This window comes from Bombina bombina, chromosome 6, assembly GCF_027579735.1.
Source record: "Bombina bombina isolate aBomBom1 chromosome 6, aBomBom1.pri, whole genome shotgun sequence".
In the NCBI taxonomy this organism is placed as follows: domain Eukaryota; kingdom Metazoa; phylum Chordata; class Amphibia; order Anura; family Bombinatoridae; genus Bombina; species Bombina bombina.
This window is the reverse complement of record NC_069504.1, coordinates 652,911,801-652,938,454: the sequence shown is the minus strand read 5'-3', so window position 1 is coordinate 652,938,454 and position 26,654 is coordinate 652,911,801.

Below are 26,654 nucleotides of genomic sequence, written 5' to 3'. Positions count from 1 at the left end.
TTAAATTTAAATGTCACAACATCAGGTTCAGCTTGTTGAGAAATTTTTCCTGAATCTGAAATTTCTCCCTCAGACAAAACCTCCCTCATGGCCCCTTCAGATTGGTGTGAGGGTATGTCAGAACAGTTATCATCAGCGTCCTCTTGCTCTTCAGTGTTTAAAACAGAGCAATCGCGCTTTCTCTGATAAGTAGGCATTTTGGATAAAATATTTGCTATAGAGTTATCCATTACAGCCGTTAATTGTTGCATGGTAATAAGAATTGGCGCACTAGATGTACTAGGGGCCTCCTGTGTGGGCAAAACTGGTGTAGACACAGAAGGGGATGATGTAGTATCATGTTTACTCCCCTCATTTGAGGAATCATCTTGGGCAATATCATTATCTGTGGCATTACTGTCCTTACTTTGTTTGGACACTATGGCACAATTATCACATAAATTTAAATGGGGAGACACCTTGGCTTTCATACATATAGAACATAGCTTATCTGATGGTACAGACATGTTAAACAGGCTTAAACTTGGCAACAAAGCACAAAAAACGTTTTAAAATAAAACCGTTACTGTCACTTTAAATTTCAAACTGAAAACACTTTATTACTGAATATGTGAAAAAGTATGAAGGAATTGTTCAAAATTCACCAAAATTTCACCACAGTGTCTTAAAGCATTAAAAGTATTGCACACCAAATTTCAGAGCTTTAACCCTTAAATTAACGGAACCGGAGCCGTTTTTACATTTAACCCCTATACAGTCCCAGCTATATGCTTTGCTGAGACCCAACCAAGCCCAGAGGGGAATACGATACCAAATGATGCCTTCTATAAGCTTTTTCAGTGATTCTTAGCTCCTCACACATGCATCTGCATGCCTTGCTCTCCAAAAACAACTGCGCATTAGTGGCGCGAAAATGAGGCTCTGTCTATAACTAGAAAAGGCCCCCATCTGAAAAAGGTGTCCAACACAGGGCCTGCCGTTTTTCTAAACAATCCCCAAGATTATAATAACCATTAATAGTTAGAATCTGCATAATATGCTTAGTAAAGCAATCGTTTTAGCCCAGAAAAATGTCTACCAGTTTTTTAAGCCCTGTTGAAGCCCTTTATTCTTTTATTTAACTAAGAAAATGGCTTACCGGTCCCCATGAGGGGAAATGACAGCCTTCCAGCATTACATGGTCTTGTTAGAAATATGGCCAGTCATACCTTAAGCAGAAAAGTCTGCTAACTGTTTCCCCCAACTGAAGTTACTTCATCTCAACAGTCCTGTGTGGAAACAGCAATCGATTTTAGTAACTTCTGCTAAAATCATCTTCCTCTTACAAACAGAAATCTTCATCTTTTTTCTGTTTCAGAGTAAATAGTACATACCAGCACTATTTTAAAATAACAAACACTTGATAGAAGAATAAAAACTACATTTAAACACCAAAAAACTCTTAACCATCTCCGTGGAGATGTTGCCTGTGCAACGGCAAAGAGAATGATGGGGGTGGGCGGAGCCTAGGAGGGATCATGTGACCAGCTTTGCTGGGACTCTTTGCCATTTCCTGTTGGGGAAGAGAATATCCCACAAGTAAGGATGACGCCGTGGACCGGACACACCTATGTTGGAGAAATACTGTATATCCTGCTCTGATCTGTACATATATATTTCACACTCACAGACAATGCCTCTGTTACATGCAATCCTTATACCGAGTTGCCAGATACATACCGGTGTACTGTAGACAAAATTCATGAAGAGTAATAACGCAATCATTATTATCATCGACAGTATGAAGCGGCGACGAAACCTCTTGCACAGGGTATATTTCAAGCCTTTCAGTGGATTTGTTATCCACAAGAAAGAAGTCTTAGGTCGCCTAAAAACGGGAAAAATAAGTGTATATATATCAGGGCTCAAAATTTCAAGGCCTATGCTACTAGCCAGGACAAAATGTTACCACTTCTAATTCTACCCACACCCACTACTTCACTTCTTCTTTGCATATGTTTAGCCATTGTGAAACATTTTGTAATATTGTTTTTATTTTATACCATAACAAATTAAATAATGCTACATACAGTAATAAATTAACAAAAATAAGTAGAGGTTCTGGGGAAGACAACAGCTGGATAGGAAAAGAAAGTTTTTGAACTGAGAGAATCCAGAGAGTGCTGACAGTCATGGAAGGTTATACTAGACCTGGAGATTATCATCTCCCCCTTCTAGCTCTTAACTTAACTTTCTCAACTCCCTCCTTTCTTCAATCTCATCTCAATCTTGTTACCCTCTCAATTTTCTCTCAGGCCATATCTTCTCTTTATCCAATTTCTTTCCCCTCTCTCATATCTTTTCACTCTTTTTTTCTCTTTTCTCTCTTAACTCTACCTTCTTCTCCACTTCCACTTTTTCTCTACAGTCTCTCTCTGCCCCTGTTTACCTTATCAGAAGTAACAGTCTAAGCACTAATAGGGTCCCTACAGCCCTAGAGGAATAACATATCCTTGCATTTTCATGAATATATAATATCCCTTTAGATAATAGTTTTAGCACATAGCCCAAAATGTGTGTTTGTTAGTACTGCAATAGGAATGTACATTTTGCAAATACAATGTGCACTGCCAACTTTGCTACTTATAACATGCCACCAGATTTCAGACTCAACATTCACTCGCCACCGTTAAATTTCCACTTGCCAATGGCTAGTGGGCTAGTGAAAATTGTGTGCCCTGTATATATATATATAGGATACTTGAAGGAAAAACGAGGAGCCGGAAACTCAAATGCCAAGTGGTTTATTCAAACACGGGGTGGATAGTACTAACACAGGTGTGCAAGGGGTGCTAGAGCTGATGCATTTTGCGCATGCTCACATGCTCTTCATCAGAGATCTACAGGTGTTACCTTTGGTGAGATTAAATACGGAACAATGGCCAATAGTAAAGAGGTTGGGCAGTGCTGATCACTTAAGTGCTAAAAAGAAAGTGTAAATAATAATGAAAGCAACGTGTAAGGAATGTGCTAGCATTGACTGAAACAAAATGTTGTGACATACAATCAGTAATTGACATATTATAAAAGTGTGAGAAAATTAGATAAGAGATCATTCTTTTTAAATTAACATTCAAGACAATTGGCAAAGTTCATCATTCTGGGTAAATAATTAATGAATAATTAATTATTAATATAGCCTGTAGGCAATGGTTTATTTATATTTTTAAGTTTAACATTTTTATTTTTTATTTTTATATTTTTAAAAACCACTAAAAAACTACACTAAAGACCTTATGGGTTCAAAAAATTCTACTCCTAAGTGGAAAAATGTGTGAAACAATGTGATACCTAAAAAGAGTTAGGTTAGAAGAACCAATACATTAACAAAGACAATTGGCTAAGCACATTAGATGTTAAAAGAGACTCTACATTAACCAACTAGAGTCTGAATGCTAAGACAAAAGGCTCTTGAATGTGGGAGTATGTTGGGAAACAGATGCCAAAGAACAGGAGAGAAAAGGAAGAAAATAATGATAAATAAAAACTACAAATTTTCACATACTTGGAGATGATATTAGAATACATTCAGGTGGGGAATAAATTAGTAGTATTATAATACACTACTGGGGGACAGGAGTGTTGAACGTATATATAGTAAATACTTAGTCAAATGTTTTTTTTTTGCATTTTCTTAATTATTTATTTATATCCAACAGTGTGTACAATCAAATAAATTCAACCTTTGTGTGCCACGCAGGGCCAGGTATAACATAATATAGTACAACACTAGAAAAATTCAGAACAACAAATTCCACTTTCTCTTACCAGATCAATAATACCCTTATATGAAATATTTGTACACAAAGTTGGAGGTTTTATATTTTAGATACACATAACACCAATTTAACACTCGTTAACTGAACATTGGAACAACAAGACAAAGAGAAAGAAAAGAAAAAAAGACAAAGAAAAAGAGAAAAAAAAAAAATATTTTTTGTTGTTGTCTATATATATGTCAGCAATATAAACCATTATAGAAATCTTTACCATGCCGCACCACGCAGGGTGCCTTAAATATACAAAACAAAAAATATCCTGTTAATTATTTAACATCAGTGCATTGTACGTATTGCTGCTTTTTCCGGCTTTTATTCATTACAAACACAAAAAAAAAAAAAAAAGGAAAGGGGGAAAAGGGTTCACTCCTCCGCCCATCGAGCCCCCCACCTGCCTCTATATGTCCGGGAATTCTTTTGCCGCAATGGCTAGATCTAGGTATAAAGTACCCTTAAAGGGTGCGATAAGTTGTTTTTGAGTTTCTAAGGAAAAAGCTAAGATAATATTCTTCCATTTAAGGAATAAACGCTTAATTTGGGGATCTGAATTAACAGAGGTGTCCATTTGTTCCATAATGATCTGGTTTTGTAACTTCTGTTTGAATTCTGCCATGTTTGGCACCTTATTGGATTTCCAGTATTTCAAAATTAATAATCTGCCTATCATTATTACTGCATTAAGTTGGCAAATGTTTCGGTATTGGGTTGCACATTCATTATCTATTAGGAAAAGAACATGGTTCTCTAATATTTTAAATTGGTTATAATTTACTTTATTTATCCAATAATTTACCTTATGCCAGAGTTTCCTTATTTTAGGACAACTCCAAAAGCAGTGACGTAAATCTGCATTTCTAAGTTTGCACTTATAACAGTATGCACCTGCCTCGTCCCAGTGGGCTTGTATCTTAGGGGTGATGTATGCTCTATTTAGTAATTTTGAATGTGACTCCATCCATGACGATGAAATAATTGCCGCATCTACTAGCTTGACGCTTTTCTGTATCACCTCTACTGAGACTTGCCAGGCCTGAGCAATCTTTTGAACCTGCTTCTGGCCAAGAAACCTTAAAATTGTCTTATATAAAAATGTAATGGAGTATTTACCTATTTTAAATAACTTAATTACTGGTCTCAGGATACACCAATCCTCCTTGTCCTGTCCTATCCCCCCCAAAGTCTGTGTGTAATGTCGGACCTGTAAAAAGGCATAAAATTCTTTCGGCTAGATTTAGAGTTTTGTCGGTAACGACCCGAGTAGCTAACGCTGTTTTTTTTTTCCACCTGCAAAAAAGCAGCGTTCAGCTCCTAACGCATCCCCATTGTTTCCTATGGGGAAACACTTCCTAAGTCTGCACCTAACACCCTAACATGAACCCCGAGTCTAAACACCCCTAACCTTACACTTATTAACCTCTAATCTGCCGCCCCCGGTATCGATGACCCCTGCATATTATTATTAACCCCTAATCTGCCGCTCTGTACTCCGCCGCAACCTACATTATACCTATGTACCCCTAATCTGCTGCCCCTAACACCGTCGACCCCTATATTATATTTATTAACCCCTAATCTGCCCCCCACAACGTCGCCGCCAGCTACCTACACTTATTAACCCCTAATCTGCCGAGCGGATCGCACCGCTACTATAAAAAATGTATTAAACCCTAATCCGCCTCACTCCCGCCTCAAAAACCTCACCGCTACTATAATAAATAGTATTAACCCCTAATCTGCCCTCCCTAACATCGCCGACACCTAACTTCAATTATTAACCCCTAATCTGCCGACCGGACCCCGCCGCTACTCTAATAAATGTATAAACCCCTAAAGCTAACTCTAACCCTAACCCTAACAACCCCCTAAGTTAAATATAATTTAAATCTAACGAAATAAAATAAATCTTATTAAATAAATTATTCCTATTTAAAGCTAAATACTTACCTGTAAAATAAACCCTAATAAAGCTACAATATAAATAATAATTATATTGTAGCTATTTTAGGATTAATATTTATTTTACAGGCAACTTTGTATTTATTTTAACCAGGTACAATAGCTATTAAATAGTTAATAACTATTTAATAGCTACCTAGTTAAAATAATTACAAAATTACCTGTAAAATAAATCCTAACCTAAGTTACAATTAAACCTAACACTACACTATCAATAAATAAATTACATACAAATCCCTACAAATAAATACAATTAAATAAACGAACTAAAGTACAAAAAATAAAAAAAGAACTAAGTTACAAAAAATAAAAAAATAATTTACAAACATTATAAAAATATTACAACAATTTTAAGCTAATTACACCTACTCTAAGCCCCCTAATAAAATAACAAAGCCCCCCAAAATAAAAAATGCCCTACCTTATTCTAAAATTAAAATTGAAAAACATAATTTATGCTTACCTGATAAATTTATTTCTCTTGTAGTGTATCCAGTCCACGGATCATCCATTACTTATGGGATACATTCTCCTTCCCAACAGGAAGCTGCAAGAGTCCACCCACAGCAAAGCTGCTATATAGCTCCTCCCCTAACTGCCATTACCAGTCATTCAACCGAAAACATGCAGAGAAAGGAAAACCATAGGGTGCAGTGGTGACTGTAGTTTAATGGAAAAATTACCTGCCTTAAAGTGACAGGGCGGGCCGTGGACTGGATACACTACAAGAGAAATAAATTTATCAGGTAAGCATAAATTATGTTTTCTCTTGTTAAGTGTATCCAGTCCACGGATCATCCATTACTTATGGGATACCAATACCAAAGCTAAAGTACACGGATGATGGGAGGGACAAGGCAGGTACTTAAACGGAAGTTACCACTGCCTGTAAAAAACCCTTTCTCCCAAAAATAGCCTCCGAAGAAGCAAGGTATCAAATTTGTTAAATTTGAAAAAGTATGAAACGCAGACCAAGACTCCGTCTTGTAATCTGTTCAACAGAAGCCACATTTAAAAAAGGCCCAAGTGAAAACCACAGCTCTAGTAGAATGAGCTGTAATCCCTTCAGGAGGCTGCTGTCCAGCAGTCTCATAAGCTAAATGAATTATGCTTTTTAACCAAAAAGACAGAGAGGTTGCTGAAGTCCTTTGACCTCTCCTCTGTCCAGAATAGACAACAAACAAGGTGAATGTTTGATGAAAATCTGTAGTAGCTTGTAAGTAAAACTTTAAAACACGAACCACGTCCAAATTGTGTAATAGACGTTCCTTCTTTGAAGAAGGATTAGGATACAAGAATGGACCAACAATCTCTTGAGTGATATTCTTGTTAGATACCACCTTAGGTAAAAACCCAGGTTGGTACACAGGACTACCTTATCCGTACGGAGAACCAGATAAGGAGAATCACATTGCAACGCAGATAACTCGGAGACTCTATGAGCCGTGGAAATAGCTACCAAAAAGGAACTTTCCAAGATAGAAGTTTGATATCTATGGAATGAAAAGGTTCAAATGGAACTCCTTGAAGAACCTTAAGAACCAGCTTTAAGCTCCATGGCGGAGCAACATTTTTAACCACAGGCTTGGTTCTAACCAAAGCCTGACCAAATGCCTGAACGTCTAGAATACCTGCCAGACGCTTGTGCAAAAGAATAGACAGAGTAGAAATCTGTCCTTTTAAAGAACTAGCTGACAACCCTTTTCTCAAAATCATCTTGGAGAAAAGATAATATCCTGGGAATCCAGACTTTACTCCATGAGTAACCCTTGGATTCATAACAATAAGATATTTACACCATATCTTATGTTAAATTTTCCTAGAGACAGGCTTTTATGCCTGTATTAAGGTATCAATTACTGACTCGGAGAAGCCATGCTTTGATAACATCAAGCGTTCTGTCTCCAGGCAGTCCATCTCAGATTAGTTATATTTAGATGGTTGAAAAGACCCTGAGGTAGAGGGTCCTGTCTCAGAAGCAGAGACCGTGGTGGAAAAGATGACATGTCCACCAGATCTGCATACCAGGTCCTGCGTGGCCACGCAGGCGCTGTCAAAAGCACCAAAGCACTCTCCTGCTTGATCTTGTGCAAACCCCTCCGGAGGGAATTCCCACTCCCCCGGATGAAAAGTCTGACGACTTAGAAAATCTGCCTCCCAGTTCTCAACACCTGGGATAGGGATAGCTTTTAGACAAGAGTGAGTCTCTGTCCAGTGAATTATTTTAAGACTTCTAACATTGCTAGGGAACTTCTGTTCCCCCTTGATGGTTGATGTAAGCCACAGTCGTGATATTGTCCGACTGAAATATGATGTACCTCAGAGTTGCTAACTGAGGCCAAGTCTGAAGAGCATGGAATATCGCTCCCAGTTCCAGAATATTCATTAGAAGGAGGGTCTCCTCCTGAGTCCACTATCCCTGAGCCTTCAGGGAGTTCCAGACTGTATCCCAACCTAAAAGGCTGGCATCTGTTGTAACAATTGTCCCATCTGACCTGCGGAAGGTCATACCCTTGGACAGATGGACCCGAGATAGTCACCAGAGAAGAGAATCTCTGGTTTCTTGGTCCGGATTTAACAGGAGAACAAATCTGTGTAATCCCCGTTCCTCTGGCTGAGCATGCATAGTTGCAGTGGTCTGAAATGTAGGCGTGCAAACGGTACTATGTCCCTTGCCGCTACCATTAAGCCGATTACATTCATGTACTGAGCCACCAAAGGGCGCGGATGGAATGAAGAACACGGCAGAAATTTAGAAACTTTGACAACCTGGACTCCGTCAGGTAAATTTTAATTTCTACAAAATCTATCAGAATCCCTAGGAGGGAAACCCTTGATATTGGGGATAGAGAACTCTTTCCTTGTTCTCTTTCCACCCATGCGATCTCAAAAATGCCAGTACTACGTCCGTATGAGACTTGGCAACTTGGATGTTTGACGCCTGTATCAGGATGTCGTCTAAATAAGGGGCCACTTCTATGCCCCGCGGCCTAAGGACCGCCAAAGTGACCCCAGAACCTCCATAAAGATTCTAGGGGCTGTAGTTAACCCAAAAGGAAAGAGCTACAAACTGGTAATGCCTGTCTAGAAAGGCAAACCTGAAAAACCGATGGTGATCTTTATGCATCGTAATGTGAGGATAAGCATCCTTCAAATCCATTGTAGTCCTCTATTGACTCTCCTGGATCATAGTTAAGATGGTACGAATAGTTTCCATCTTAAATGATAGAATTCTAAAGAATTTGTTTAAGATCTTTTAGATCCAAAATAGGTCTGAAGGTTTCCTTTCCTTGGGAACCACAAACCGATTTGAGGAAAACTGTGTCCCTGTTCCTCTATTGGAACTGAATGGGTCACGTACACAATGCAAGAATGTCTCTTTCTTTATCTGGTTTGCAGATAAAAGTGAAAGGCAAAAACTCCCCTTTTTTGGGGGGGAAAGCTTTGAAATCCAGAAGATATCTCTGGGGTATAATTTCCAATGCCCAGGGATCCTGGGCATCTCTTGCCCACGCCTGGGCGAAGAATGAAGTCTGCCCCCTATAGGATCCGTTACCAGATAGGGGTCCGTTCCTCATGCCGTTTTAGAGGCAGCAGCAGGCTCCTTGACCTGCTTATCTTTGTTCCAGGTCCGGTTGTCTCCAGACCGCCTTGGACTGAGCAAAAGTTCCCTCTTATTTTGCCTTAGAGGAAGTTGATGCCACACCTGCCTTGAATTTTCGAAAGGCACGAAAATTAGGCCTTTTTTGTCCCTTGATTTGGACCTGTCCTGAGGAAGGGCATGATCTTTTCCTCCAGTGATATAAGTAATAATCTCCTTCAAACTAGGCCTGAATAGGGTCTGCCCCTTGAAGGGAAGTTAAGTAGCTTATTTATTAAAGTCACGACAGCTGACCATGATATAAGCCATAGCGCTCTGTGCGCCAGTATAGTAAAAAACAGAATTCTTAGCCGTTAGTCTAGTCAAAGGAACAAAGGCATCAGAAAACAAAGGAATTGGCTAGCTTAAGTGCTCTAAGCTTGTCAAATATATTCATCCAATGGAGCCTGTAAAGCCTCATCAAGAGACTCAAACCAGAACGCCGCAGCAGCAGTGACAGGAGCAATGCGTGCAAGGGGCTGCAGGATAAAACCTTGTTGAATAAACATTTTTTATCCATTGGATCTAAAAAAGCACAACAGTCCTCGCCAGAGGTAGTGGTACGCTTAGCTAGAGTAGAAACTCTTCTCTCCACCTTAGGAACTGTCTGCCATAAGTCCCGTGTGGTGGCAACTATTAGAAAACATTCTTCTAAAAAATAGGAGGGGAAGAGAACGGCACACCTGGTCTATCCCATTCCTTATGAAAAATTTTAGTAAACCTCTTTAGGTATTGGAAAAACATAAGTACACACCGGCACTGCATATTATTTATCCAGTCTACACAATTTCTCTGGCACTGCGATTGTACACATTCATTCAGAGCAGCTAAAGCCTCCCTGAGCAACAAGTGGAGGTTCTCAAGCATAAATTTTAAATGTAGAAATATCAGAATCAGGTTAAATCATCTTCCCTGAGTCACAAATATCACCCACAGACTAAGCATATTGTGAGGTAGTATCAGACATGGTTCTTAAAGCGTCTGTATGCTCTGTATCTACCCCCAGAGCTGTTTTGCTTTCCTTTAATTTCAGGTAGTCTGACTAATACTGCTGCCAGTGTATTATACACAACCTTTCCCATGTCTTGTAAAATAAACGCTATGGGCGCCATTGATATACTTGGCGCCATTTGAGCGTGAGTCCCTGGAGCGGGAGTCAAAGGGTCTGACACGTGGGGAGAGTTAGTCGGCATAACTTACCCCTCGACAGAATCCTCTGGTAAAATAAACGCTATGGGTGCCCTTGATGTACTTGGCGCCATTTGAGCGTGAGTCCCTAAAGCGGGAGTCAAAGGGTCTGACACGTGGGGAGAGTTAGTCGGCATAACTTCCCCCTCGACAGAATCCTCTGGTGATAATGTTTTTAAATACAAAAATGATCTTTATTGTTTAACATGAAATCAGTACATCTGGTACACATTCTAAAATGGGGTTCCACCATGGCTTTAAACATAATAAACACAGAGCCTCCTCTATGTTAGACATGTTAGAACTAATAAAGAGACTAGTAAGCTTGGAAAACACTTTAAATCAAGTTAACAAGCAAATATAACAAACGTTACTGTGCCTTTAAGAGAAACAAATTTTGTCAAAATTTGAAAAACAGTGAAAAAAGGCAGTAAATCAAACGAAATTTTTACAGTACATGTAATAAGTTAACAGAGCATTGCACCCACTTGCAAATGGATGATTAACCCCTTAATGCAAAAAACAGATTAAAAAAAAAAAAAAAACGACATTTTTTTAAACAGACACAACAAAACTGCCACAGCTGAGCTGTGGATTACCTTCCCTATAACTGTTTCTATGCAAAATTTAAGCCAGCCATGTGGAAAAATTAGGCCCCAATAAGTTTTATCACCAAACATATGTTAAAAAACGATTGAACATGCCAGCAAACGTTTTAAAACACATTCTTATAAGAGTATGTATGTCTATTAATAAGCCTGATCCAGTCGCTATCACTGCATTTAAGGCTTTACTTACATTACTTCGGTATCAGCAGTATTTTCTTAGTCAATTCCATTCCTTAGAAAAATATATTACTGCACATACCTTAGCATATATCTCTATCAATCAGCCTGGTACCAGTCGCTTTCACTGCATTTAAAGGCTGTACTTACATTACTTCGGTATCAGCAGTATTTTCTTAGTCAATTCCATTCCTTAGAAAAATATTTTACTGCACATACCTTATTTGCAGGAAAACCTGCACGCCATTCCCCCTCTGAAGTACCTTACTCCTCAGAATGTGTGAGAACAGCAACTGGATCTTAGTTACGTCTGCTAAGATCATAGAAAAAACGCAGGCAGATTCTTCTTCCAAATACTGCCTGAGATAAACAGCACACTCCGGTGCCATTTAAAAATAAGAAACTTTTGATTGAAGAAATAAACTAAGTATAAAAAACCACAGACTCTCACGACCTCCTATCTATGTTGAGACTTGCAAGAGAATGACTGGTAATGGCAGTTAGGGGAGGAGCTATATAGCAGCTTTGCTGTGGGTGGACTCTTGCAGCTTCCTGTTGGGAAGGAGAATGTATCCCATAAGTAATGGATGATCCGTGGACTGGATACACTTAACAAGAGAAAGCTCTTTTACCTTACCAGCCCTTAAAAGGGCCTTTTGCGGGGCATGCCCCAAAGAATTCTGCTCTTTTGCCTGTAAAAAAAAAAACATACAATACCCCCCCCAACATTACAACCCCTAATCTAACCCAAACCCCCCTTAAATAAACCTAACACTAAGCCCCTGAAGATCTCCCTACCTTGTCTTCACCACGCCGGGTATCACCGATCCGTCCAGGCTCCGAAGTCTTCATCCAAGCCCAAGCGGGGGCTGAAGATATCCATGATCCGGCTGAAGTCTTGGCCCAAGCGGGGGCTGAAGATGTCCATGATCCGGCTGAAGTCTTGGCCCAAGCGGGGGCTGAAGAGGTCCATGATCCGGCTGATGTCTTGATCCAAGCGGGAGCTGAATAGGTCCATGATCCGGCTGAAGTCTTCTATCAAGCGGCATCTTCAATCTTCTTTCTTCCGGATCCATCTTCATCCCGCCGACGCGGAACATCCATCCTGGCCGACGACTTCCCGACGAATGACGGTTCCTTTAAGGGACGTCCCTCAAATTCCGATTGGCTGATAGGATTCTATCAGCCAATCGGAATTAAGGTAGGAAAATTCTGATTGGCTGATGGAATCAGCCAATCAGATTCAAGTTCAATCCGATTGGCTGATTGGATCAGCCAATCGGATTGAACTTGAATATGATTGGCTGATTCCATCAGCCAATCAGAATTTTCCTAACTTAATTCCGATTGGCTGATAGAATCCTATCAGCCAATCGGAATTCGAGGGACGCCATCTTGGATGACGTCATTTAAAGGAACCGTCATTCGGCGAGTAGGTGTCGGTAGAAGAGGATGGATCCGCGTCGGCTGGAAGAAGATGGCTCCGGAAGAAAGAAGATTGAAGATGCCGCTTGATAGAAGACTTCAGCCCGATGATGGACCTCTTCAGCCGGATGATGGATGTCTTCAGCCCCCGCTTGGATTAAGACTTCAGCCCGATGATGGACTTCTTCAGCCGGATGATGGATGTCTTCAGCCCCCGCTTGGGCTTGGATGAAGATTTCGGAGCCTTCTCTGGACCGATCGGTGAAGATAAGGTAGGATGATCTTCAGGGGCTTAGTGTTAGGTTTATTTAAGGGGGGTTTGAGTTAGATTAGGGGTATGTGGATGGTGGGTTGTAATGTTGGGGGGGTATTGTATGTTTTTTTTTTCAGGCAAAAGAGCTGTTTTCTTTGGGGCATGCCCCGCAAAAGGCCCTTTTAAGGGCTGGTAAGGTAAAAGAGCTTTTCTATTTGTATTTTAGAATAGGGTAGGGCATTTTTTTATTTTGGGGGGCTTTGTTATTTTATTAGGGGGCTTAGAGTAGGTGTAATTAGCTTAAAATTGTTGTAATATTTTTCTAATGTTTGTAAATTATTTTATTATTTTTTGTAACTTAGTTCTTTTTTTATTTTTTGTACTTTAGTTAGTTTATTTATTTGTATTTATTTGTAGGTATTTTATGTAATTAATTTATTGATAGTGTAGTGTTAGGTTTAATTGTAGATAATTTTAGGTATTTTATTTAATTAATTTATTGATAGTGTAGTGTTAGGTTTAATTGTAACTTAGGTTAGGATTTATTTTAAAGGCAATTTTGTAATTATTTTAACTAGGTAGCTATTAAATAGTTATTAACTATTTAATAGCTATTGTACCTGGTTAAAATAAATACAAAGTTGCCTGTAAAATAAATATTAATCCTAAAATAGCTACAATATAATTATAATTTATATTGTAGCTATATTAGGGTTTATTTTACAGGTAAGTATTTAGCTTTAATTAGGATTAATTTATTTAATGAGTTAATTTATTTCGTTAGATAAAAATTATATTTAACTTAGGGGGGTGTTAGTGTTAGACTTAGCTTTAGGGGTTAATAAATTTAATAGAGTAGCGGTGAGGTCCGGTCGGCAGATTAGGGGTTAATACTTGAAGTTAGGTGTCGGTGATGTTAGGGAGGGCAGATTAGGGGTTAATACTATTTATTATAGGGTTAGTGAGGCAGATTAGGGGTTAATAACTTTATTATAGTAGCGGTGAGGTCCGGTCGGCAGATTAGGGGTTAATAATTGTAGGTAAGGTAGCAGCGACGTTGGGGGCGGCAGATTAGGGGTTAATAAATATAATATAGGGGTCGGCGGTGTTAGGGGCAGCAGATTAGGGGTACATAAGTATAACGTAGGTGGCGGCGGTGTGCGGTCGGCAGATTAGGGGTTAAAAAAATGTAATAGAGTGGCGGCGATGTGGGGGGGCCTCGGTTTAGGGGTACATAGGTAGTTTATGGGTGTTAGTGTACTTTAGAGCACAGTAGTTAAGAGCTTTATGAACCGGCATTAGCCCAGAAAGCTCTTAACTCCTGGCTTTTCTCTGCGGCTGGAGTTTTGTCGTTAGATTTTTAACGCTCACTTCAGCCAAGACTCTAAATACCAGCGTTAGAAAGATCCCATTGAAAAGATAGGATACGCAAATGTCGTAGGGGGAACTGCGGTATGGAAAAGTCGCGGCTGGAAAGTGAGCGTTAGACCCTTACCTACACGACTCTAAATACCAGTGGTAGCCCAAAAAACGCTGGTTTTGACGGCTAACGCCAAACTCTAAATCTAGCCGTTTATTTGTAAGCCCAAATTCATTTTGAAGATCCGCAAAGGACTTACATCTCCCTGTGTTATGTTCTTTAACTTGGGATATGTACCTTAGCCCTTTCAGCGCCCACTCTCGCGCCCATTTTAGAGTCAAGTGCCGGGACAAAGCAAGGATTACCCATTATAGACAGGTATTCTGAATACCCAAAGTTAATGTTTATTTTTTTAAGTATTTTTTGCCAAGCAGTAATAACATTATAAATACTAAATATTTGTCTAACTTTGCGGGGGCATTCTGCTGCTGGGCAGTGGAGGAGAGCCGTGAGCGAATATGGATGCACAATAAATTTTTCAAGGCCTTGTGTTGCATAGTACTCCGCCTCAGTTAGCCAGTCAAGTGCTATCTTTGAAATTGCTGTTAGATTATAAATCTCTATATCTGGTAATACCATCCTACCATCATTCCTAGCTATTGTTAATGTCTTAAAGGCAATCGCTCTACGCTTATCTCCCCCAAAAAACTGAAGACATGCTTGTTTAAGTAAAGTTAAGTCTTGGCGCTTTATCAGAAGCGGAATATTTTGCATTAGGTACATCAGTTTTGGAAATATTATCATCTTTATCAAGTTTATTTTACCTGTTAAGGTTCATTTGAATTTTGCCCAATTTATAAGATCTTTAAATATTTTAGCAAAAAGAGAGGGGTAATTGAGTCTATACCAGTCATTGCTATCTTTTGATAGCTTAATTCCCAGATAGGTAAATGCTTCAGCAGCTTCTTTAAACTGAGAACAAAGATAAGAATGTTACTTAGTCAAATGTTATCCGGTCCACCAGGTGTAAATAATTCCTATGTATAGGGATATGCCGTAGTAATCTAAAAATATTCTAAAGGGAAAAACAGGTAAGAGAACTGCATAAGTACTGACCAGGTTAGAATATTTAAATAATTAAATAATTATTGTATGTGAAAAAATATATAACAAGTAAAAGATTATTAAAATGAGATTGGAATAGAAATATACTTAGTGTATAAGGGAAAAATGACTGTAGTAAAAGCTGGAGAAATATAAGGAAACCCTAAAATTGGGAAAATATGGGACTATGCATAAACAGGAAATGTAAAAGTGATGAAAGAAAACAGAATGAAAGAGTAAAGAATAAAAAATAGGATAATAGTAGGTAAACACTTAAAAGAGTTATAGATAAAACAGTTGTGCCTAAGGCCGGACATATGGGAAGGCTGAGGAGGGGGAGGGGGAATGATAAGTAAAGCCCAAGACTAAAATAAGCCCTATGATTATGAGGTAATATCATAAGCTAATCAATGAATAGGTCCAAGTCATGTCTCTTATTGATTCCTCTAGGAAATTTAGTCTGTATGGTAAATATCCAATATGCTTCTTTTCTCTGAAGCTTCCCTACTCTATCCCCTCCTCTAATGTTTTTAGTGATATGATCAATGCCTACAAATGTGAAGAGATGTTTTATGTGACTACCATGAGAACGAAAATGTTTAGCAACCGGAATTTTTGGGATATCTTCTTCTAAAGATAATAGATGCTGCCTTATACGATCTTTAAGAGGGCGTGTGGTGAGGCCTACGTATTGTTGGGAACACTGTTGGCATGTAATCAGATACACGACGAATCGGCTGGTACAATCTATTCTCTGTTTAATAGGAAAGGTTTTACCTGTAATGGATGATGTAAAGTGATCGTTTTTTTGTGTGAAATTGCAACTTTTACATATGTGACCACATCTGAAAAAGCCTTTATTGGGGGTTAGCCAATTTGTACTGAGCGGTGACTTGTTAGTAAAGTGCTTCCTTACTCTATCCCCCACTGTAGGGGCTTTCTTAGCTACACACTTAATTTGTTGTCTAGTTATGTTCTTTAATTTGTTGTCACTCTGAAGTATTGGAAGATATTTGTGTATTATCTTGCAAATGTCCTCGAATTGTCGACTATATTGTGTGGAGAAGACAATTTCATCGGAAAATACTCTTGTCTTTGTGTTTCTAGTTTTTTTACTACTTGTGTAGCTAGAAAATAAATATATATATATTTTTTTTTTATTCAAATTGTATTTACATATTGTCTTTAAATGTTATATTAGAGTTGTCTAATTACAGTTATTTAAGAGTACAAACCCACTAGGAATTAAATATATCATTACTTACATGCCAATATGTTATGCACAAATGTCTTCCTGTATCACCGGTATATGGACTATGTACTTTGGAATTTATTTGTATATTGATTTATGCGGGGCTAGATAATTCTGTACTACTAGAATTGATCAAATAGATCCCAGATCTCTTTAAAGCTACAGTTACTTCTATTATCAAAGTTTCAACTTCCAAGTCTAGAGCAAGCTAAAAAACAGCAATAAAAGCCAAGCTCAAAAAGAAGGATACATAGTAAATTATGACATAGATTACAAATCTGATTAGATATAAGAAATACAGTTGAAAGATCAATTACAAAATTTAGTATAATAATACCATACAATACCAAAGTTCCAGTCCAGTTTCAATAACCTGTAAAGTTCTCATCTGCTGTGGAAAGAGAAGCTATTGCCCAGTATTGATAAACTGTTAATGTAAAGAAATTTTAGTTTTTTAGAATATTATGGGCCAGATTCCGAGTGGAGCCCAATATTTGCGGGCAAGTGATATCGGGTTTATAGTGCCTGTTTGTGTGCATCGGGTTAGTGCTCGTATTACAAGTTGAAAGTAAACGCAAAAGCTTCAGCGTACTTGAAGTTAACACGCGTCGGGTTATTGCAACCTTAGAGCTCTGTCACAAAACACATCAAAAATACATTACAAAGTAGAGTTACACTCATAATAACACCATCAAATAAAAATTATTTTAAAAAAAGTATTGCACACAAAAATGATAAAGGGGCTGATTTGTGAAAGTGCGAGCAGACATGATACGATGTAGTGTATCATGTCCGCCACACATCGATAAATGCTGACGTCATACACTGTTGTCATTTATCATTCTTGTGAACTGCTTGTGTAATCCTGCCCCCTGCAGATTCACGGCCGATTCGGCCGCTAGCAGGGGGTGTTAATCAGCCCGATCGTATAGGATCGGGCGGATTGATTTCCGCAGCCTCAGAGCAGGCGGACCAGTTATGGAGCAGCGTTCTTTGGACCGCTGCTTCATAACTGCTGTTTCTGGTGAGCCTGAAGGCTCGCGTAGAAACAGGGGCATCAAGATCCATTCGGAGATTGATAATTTGGCCCCAAAGGCTCAAATATATGAGATCTCAGGTGTTAGAAAAAACATAATTTATGCTTACCTGATAAATTTATTTCTCTTGTAGTGTATCCAGTCCACGGATCATCCATTACTTATGGGATATATTCTCCTTCCCAACAGGAAGTTGCAAGAGTCCACCCACAGCAAAGCTGCTATATAGCTCCTCCCCTAACTGCCATTACCAGTCATTCGACCGAAAACATGCAGAGAAAGGAAAACCATAGGGTGCAGTGGTGACTGTAGTTTAACCCCTTAATGACCGAGGACGTGCAGGGTACGTCCTCAGAAAAAAGGCAGTTAATGCCTGAGAACGTACCCTGCACGTCCTCGGTGTGGAAAGCAGCTGGAAGCGATCCTGCTCGCTTCCAGCTGCTTTCCGGTTATTGCAGTGATGCCTCGATATGGAGGCATCCTGCAATAACCTTAGATGGCCATCCGATGCAGAGAGAGCCACTCTGTGGCCCTCTCTGCACCGGACATCGATGGCCGGTATCGTTGGTGGGTGGGAGCCGGTGTGGGAGGTGGGTGGCGGCCATCGATGGCCCTGGTCATGTGGAGGGGGGTGGGATCGTGGGCGTGCAAGTCCGGGGCGCACTCGGGGGCGCGCGCACGTGCACGAGGGGGCGCGCGCGCCGGGGCAGGAACCGGGTGGGGACTGCTGCACTACAGAAAAAAGTGTCCCAAAATAAAAGTGGGACCAGTAATTTTAAAAAAAACAACCTTATTCGTTATTTAGGTGGTGGGGGTTGGTCCGTGGGGGGGGGGGGGAAGCTACACTACAGAAAAAATAACAAAAATAAAAAAGAAATAAACTTTTGATTGTGCAAAATGGGTACTGGCAGACAGCTGCCAGTACCCAAGATGGCCCCCAATAAGGCAGAGGGGGAGGCTTAGAGAGTTGTTTTGGGGGGGATCAGGGAGGTTGGGGGCTAAGGGGGGATCCTAAACACAGCATATGTAAATATGCTTTTTTTTTTTTCTTTAAAAAAAAAAAAAAATCTTTTATTTTAGTACTGGCAGACTTTCTGCCAGTACTTAAGATGGCGGGGACAATAGTGGGGTGGGGGAGGGAAGGGAGCTGTTTGGGAGGGATCAGGGGGTGGGATGTGTCAGGTGGGAGGCTGAACTCTATACTAAAGCTAAAATTAACCCTGCAAGCTCCCTATACACTACCTAATTAACCCCTTCACTGCTAGCCATAATACACGTGTGATGCGCAGCAGCATTTAGCGACTTTCTAATTACCAAAAAGCAACGCCAAAGTCATATATGTCTGCTATTTCTGAACAAAGGGCATCCCAGAGAAGCATTTACAACCATTTGTGCCATAATTGCACAAGCTGTTTGTAAATAATTTCAGTGAGAAACCTAAAATTGTGAAAAAATTAACGTTTTTTTTAATTTGATCGCATTTGGCGGTGAAATGGTGGCATGAAATATACCAAAATGGGCCTATATCAATACTTGGGGTTGTCTACTACACTACACTAAAGCTAAAATTAACCCTAGAAGCTCCCTACATGCTCCCTAATTAACCCCTTCACTGCTGGGCATAATACGCGTATTTTGCGCAGGGGCATTTAGCAGCCTTCTAATTACCAAAAAGCAAAGCCAAAGCCATATATGTCTGCTATTTCTGAACAAAGGGGATCCCAGAGAAGCATTTACAACCATTTATGCTATAATTGCATAAGTTGTTTGTAAATAATTTCAGTGAGAAACCTAAAGTTTGTGAAAATATTTGTGAAAAAGTGAAAACATTTTTTTATTTGATCGCATTTGGCGGTGAAATGGTGGCATGAAATATACCAAAATGGGCCTAGATCAATACTTTGGGATGTCTTCTAAAAAAAAATATATACATGTCAATGGATATTCAGGGATTCCTGAAAGATATTAGTGTTCCAATGTAACTAGCGCTAATTTTGAAAAAAAGTGGTTTGGAAATAGCAAAGTGCTACTTGTATTTATGGCCCTATAACTTGCAAAAAAAGCAAAGAACATGTAAACATTGGGTATTTCTAAACTCAGGACAAAATTTAGAAACTATTTAGCATGGGTGTTTTTTGGTGGTTGTAGATGTGTAACAGATTTTGGGGGTCAAAGTTAGAAAAAATGTGTTTTTTTCCATTTTTTCCTCATATTTTATAATGTTTTTTATAGTAAATTATAAGATATGATGAAAATTATGGTATCTTTTGAAAGTCAATTTAATGGCGAGAAAAATGGTATATAATATGTGTGGGTACAGTAAATGAGTAAGAGGAAAATTACAGCTAAACACAAACACCGCAAAAATGTAAAAATAGCCTTGGTCCCAAACGGACAGAAAATGGAAAAGTGCTGCGGTCATTAAGGGGTTAATGGAAAAATTACCTGCCTTAAAGTTATAGGGCGGGCCGTGGACTGGATACACTACAAGAGAAATAAATTTATCAGGTAAGCATAAATTATGTTTTCTCTTGTTAAGTGTATCCAGTCCACGGATCATCCATTACTTATGGGATACCAATACCAAAGCTAAAGTACACGGATGATGGGATGGACAAGGCAGGTACTTAAATGGAAGTTACCACTGCCTGTAAAAAACCCTTTCTCCCAAAAATAGCCTCCGAAGAAGCAAGGTATCAAATTTGTTAAATTTGAAAAAGTATGAAACGCAGACCAAGACTCCGTCTTGTAATCTGTTCAACAGAAGCCACATTTAAAAAAGGCCCAAGTGAAAACCACAGCTCTAGTAGAATGAGCTGTAATCCCTTCAGGAGGCTGCTGTCCAGCAGTCTCATAAGCTAAATGAATTATGCTTTTTAACCAAAAAGACAGAGAGGTTGCTGAAGTCCTTTGACCTCTCCTCTGTCCAGAATAGACAACAAACAAGGTGAATGTTTGATGAAAATCTGTAGTAGCTTGTAAGTAAAACTTTAAAACACGAACCACGTCCAAATTGTGTAATAGACGTTCCTTCTTTGAAGAAGGATTAGGATACAAGAATGGAACAACAATCTCTTGAGTGATATTCTTGTTAGATACCACCTTAGGTAAAAACCCAGGTTGGTACACAGGACTACCTTATCCGTACGGAGAACCAGATAAGGAGAATCACATTGCAACGCAGATAACTCGGAGACTCTATGAGCCGAGGAAATAGCTACCAAAAAGGAACTTTCCAAGATAGAAGTTTGATATCTATGGAATGAAAAGGTTCAAATGGAACTCCTTGAAGAACCTTAAGAACCAGCTTTAAGCTCCATGGCGGAGCAACATTTTTAACCACAGGCTTGGTTCTAACCAAAGCCTGACCAAATGCCTGAACGTCTAGAATACCTGCCAGACGCTTGTGCAAAAGAATAGACAGAGTAGAAATCTGTCCTTTTAAAGAACTAGCTGACAACCCTTTTCTCAAAATCATCTTGGAGAAAAGATAATATCCTGGGAATCCAGACTTTACTCCATGAGTAACCCTTGGATTCATAACAATAAGATATTTACACCATATCTTATGTTAAATTTTCCTAGAGACAGGCTTTTATGCCTGTATTAAGGTATCAATTACTGACTCGGAGAAGCCATGCTTTGATAACATCAAGCGTTCTGTCTCCAGGCAGTCCATCTCAGATTAGTTATATTTAGATGGTTGAAAAGACCCTGAGGTAGAGGGTCCTGTCTCAGAAGCAGAGACCGTGGTGGAAAGGATGACATGTCCACCAGATCTGCATACCAGGTCCTGCGTGGCCACGCAGGCGCTGTCAAAAGCACCAAAGCACTCTCCTGCTTGATCTTGTGCAAACCCCTCCGGAGGGAATTCCCACTCCCCCGGATGAAAAGTCTGACGACTTAGAAAATCTGCCTCCCAGTTCTCAACACCTGGGATAGGGATAGCTTTTAGACAAGAGTGAGTCTCTGTCCAGTGAATTATTTTAAGACTTCTAACATTGCTAGGGAACTTCTGTTCCCCCTTGATGGTTGATGTAAGCCACAGTCGTGATATTGTCCGACTGAAATATGATGTACCTCAGAGTTGCTAACTGAGGCCAAGTCTGAAGAGCATGGAATATCGCTCCCAGTTCCAGAATATTCATTAGAAGGAGGGTCTCCTCCTGAGTCCACTATCCCTGAGCCTTCAGGGAGTTCCAGACTGTATCCCAACCTAAAAGGCTGGCATCTGTTGTAACAATTGTCCCATCTGACCTGCGGAAGGTCATACCCTTGGACAGATGGACCCGAGATAGTCACCAGAGAAGAGAATCTCTGGTTTCTTGGTCCGGATTTAACAGGAGAACAAATCTGTGTAATCCCCGTTCCTCTGGCTGAGCATGCATAGTTGCAGTGGTCTGAAATGTAGGAGTGCAAACGGTACTATGTCCCTTGCCGCTACCATTAAGCCGATTACATTCATGTACTGAGCCACCAAAGGGCGCGGATGGAATGAAGAACACGGCAGAAATGTAGAAACTTTGACAGCCTGGACTCCGTCAGGTAAATTTTAATTTCTACAAAATCTATCAGAATCCCTAGGAGGGAAACCCTTGATATTGGGGATAGAGAACTCTTTCCTTGTTCACTTTCCACCCATGCGATCTCAGAAATGCCAGTACTACGTCCGTATGAGACTTGGCAACTTGGATGTTTGACGCCTGTATCAGGATGTCGTCTAAATAAGGGGCCACTTCTATGCCCCGCGGCCTAAGGACCGCCAAAGTGACCCCAGAACCTCCATAAAGATTCTAGGGGCTGTAGTTAACCCAAAGGAAAGAGCTACAAACTGGTAATGCCTGTCTAGAAAGGCAAACCTGAAAAACCGATGGTGATCTTTATGCATCGTAATGTGAGGATAAGCATCCTTCAAATCCATTGTAGTCCTCTATTGACTCTCCTGGATCATAGTTAAGATGGTACGAATAGTTTCCATCTTAAATGATAGAATTCTAAAGAATTTGTTTAAGATCTTTTAGATCCAAAATAGGTCTGACGGTTTCCTTTCCTTGGGAACCACAAACCGATTTGAGGAAAACTGTGTCCCTGTTCCTCTATTGGAACTGAATGGGTCACGTACACAATGCAAGAATGTCTCTTTCTTTATCTGGTTTGCAGATAAATGTGAAAGGCAAAAACTCCCCTTTTTTGGGGGGGAAAGCTTTGAAATCCAGAAGATATCTCTGGGGTATAATTTCCAATGCCCAGGGATCCTGGGCATCTCTTGCCCACGCCTGGGCGAAGAATGAAGTCTGCCCCCTATAGGATCCGTTACCAGATAGGGGTCCGTTCCTCATGCTGTTTTAGAGGCAGCAGCAGGCTCCTTGACCTGCTTATCTTTGTTCCAGGTCCGGTTGTCTCCAGACCGCCTTGGACTGAGCAAAAGTTCCCTCTTATTTTGCCTTAGAGGAAGTTGATGCCACACCTGCCTTGAATTTTCGAAAGGCACGAAAATTAGGCCTTTTTTGTCCCTTGATTTGGACCTGTCCTGAGGAAGGGCATGATCTTTTCCTCCAGTGATATAAGTAATAATCTCCTTCAAACTAGGCCTGAATAGGGTCTGCCCCTTGAAGGGAAGTTAAGTAGCTAATTTATTAAAGTCACGACAGCTGACCATGATATAAGCCATAGCGCTCTGCGCGCCAGTATAGTAAAAAACAGAATTCTTAGCCGTTAGTCTAGTCAAAGGAACAAAGGCATCAGAAAACAAAGGAATTGGCTAGCTTAAGTGCTCTAAGCTTGTCAAATATATTCATCCAATGGAGCCTGTAAAGCCTCATCAAGAGACTCAAACCAGAACGCCGCAGCAGCAGTGACAGGAGCAATGCGTGCAAGGGGCTGCAGGATAAAACCTTGTTGAATAAACATTTTTTATCCATTGGATCTAAAAAAGCACAACAGTCCTCGCCAGAGGTAGTGGTACGCTTAGCTAGAGTAGAAACTCTTCTCTCCACCTTAGGAACTGTCTGCCATAAGTCCCGTGTGGTGGCAACTATTAGAAAACATTCTTCTAAAAAATAGGAGGGGAAGAGAACGGCACACCTGGTCTATCCCATTCCTTATGAAAAATTTTAGTAAACCTCTTTAGGTATTGGAAAAACATAAGTACACACCGGCACTGCATATTTGTTATGTTCCTGTCCCTTTAAATCAGGATGTTCAGGTATTCACATCCCTATATAAGGCCCCTCCTCCAGTCTACCTATGCTTGGTAATTTGTATTCACTTAGCTATAAGCTGAGCAACAACGAAGACACTTTGCTGATATTCCTATCCAAGGAATTTACTCATAATAACTACAACTGCTGTGTGCTTTTCAACTTTGGATCGTCATATACCAGTTTCCCTCGTTCTGTCCGGAATCCTTAAAGTATCTCTTACTTGGTAATTCTGATTCTCCCGGCTTCTACATTGAAGCCGTGTATCGGCGTCTGACGTCACCGTAAGTCTCTGGAGCTCTCTCTCACTCTGGCTGCAAACAACCAACTCCTGTGCTTAATAGCAACTCACCTTGAAGCTGCGGTAACCGTTACTATTCCTTACTCTCTGAAGTTGGTAACGTATTATACCTTAATTCACTTACTACTTTGAAGGACTTTCCTGCATGTTTTACAGTGTGACGCTTATGCAAATACTGCTACCGTTAACTATCTGATTGCCTGTAATATCTATCGATTCAGCTTGATGAACTGTGCTTATTTATTCTATGTGCTTTATCAAATAATCATACTGTTGGTTGTGAAAGACTGCCTGCTGTTTATATGAATACTAACAACGTTATAGACTAACTAAGGACTGCCTGTTAACTAAAAACAACATAACCTGTTATAGAGCTCTCCTGCTTACTTTATATAGAAACACCTCCTGGTTGCAACCTGTGTTTACTGAGGCTGACATTCACCTACTAATACTTAATCTTATCTAATCTTTCATTTATCTACTATCTCTATAATTATCTGCATATTGCAACCTGGTTTTGCAATCGGGATAATATACCTTTAAATCTCATTTCTTTCTCTCTGCATAATTATCTGCATATTGCAACCTGGTTTTGCAATCGGGATAATATACCTTTAAATCTCATTTCTTTCACTCTGCATCCATGCAGCAGTGACCCTCAGATCTATGAGCAAAAACTAGGTTCTTGATTACATCTAATGAACCTAAAGGTTTGGTGTGAGACTGAGTGGTCCTGCAGTTAAGGATATAAAATACTTGCACCTAACATAACATATTACCAAGCCTTAACATATATCCTACAGCATGAATATTACTGAACTTACAAACCGTGTTGGTTCCCTTGCACAATGCATGCTACAAGGCCTCAGAGAAATTAAAATTGAAAATGATCACATTAGGAAGTTTATTAATGAGCACTTATCTGATAAACCTGCTCCTATTGAATTAACACCTGAACCAACTGTATCTCCACCTGAAAAATTCTTTGGTGACAGGACTCAGTTTAGAGAATTTAAAAACTCCTGTACTCTGTACTTTTCTTTAAAACCCCGAACCTATACATCTGATCGGGTCAAAGTTCTAACGGTCATCTCATACCTCAGAGGAGAGGCTAAATCCTGGGCTAACGCCTTCTATGAGAACAATGACCCCATATTGGACTCCTTAGATGCTTTTTTTTCTGCCATGTCCCTATTATATGAAGACCATCATAAGCAGAATACTGCTGAGACTGCTCTTAGGAGCCTACGACAAGGTAAAAGAGCAGTAGAAGAATATATCACGGATTTTAAAAGATGGGCACCAGACACCCAGTGGAATGAACCTGCTCTGAGAAATCAGTTCAGAACAGGTCTTTCTGAAACATTAAAAGATGAATTAGCCCGTGGTGCAGTTCCTGTGGAATTAGAGAATCTTATGACCTTATGTATCACTGTTGATAGAAGGATAAGAGAACGTAGATCTGAAAGGGCACTATCTGATCCTATTGCCAAGAAAATCCCGGTATACCATCCTGTGGTCACTGCACCATCTAAATCAAATGATGAACCTATGGAAGTTGCTGTCATGAGGGGTCCTCTAAAACCAGAGGAAAAAGCCAGGAGGAAGCTACATAACTTGTGTTTATATTGCGCAGCAAAGGACCATGCTGTTAGAGACTGTCCTGTGCTTATCAGACAGAAGAGGGGTAAGAATCTTCAGCACCAAAATTGCCTTAATAAATTGTCTACGCTTACCACTCATTTACCAATTTCTGTTCTTTTGCAGTGGCGTCTACAGAAGACAAAAACCCAGGCCGTTATTGACTCTGGTGCATCTGGGAATTTCATTGACCAAGCATTCGTAACAAAACATAAAATACCCACAATAAAAAAAGATAGTGCACAAGCCATAAGATTGGTTGATGGTTTTCTTATGAATACAGGGCCTATCACTCATCACACTACACCCTTACAAGTTATCACACAGAAAGGCCATACTGAGACATGTACATTTGACATTTTGCCCTCTAGTTTATACCCATTAATTTTTGGTATCAATTGGTTGATAAAGCATGATCCTGATATATCTTGGAAGCAAGGTGTTGTGAATTTTAATTCCACTTACTGTAAGGAAGTCTGTTTTCCCAAAGCTTCTGTGTGTTGTATGACTGATCATGTTTTACCTGAATGTTATAAAGAATATTCCGATGTGTTTGACAAAGTAGAAGCTCAGAACTTACCCCCCCATAGGTCTTATGACTGTCCGATAGACTTACTACCGGGCAGTTCTATTCCCTTTGGTCATATATACCCTATGTCAGAACCTGAATTGGTTCATTTGAAACAGTACTTAG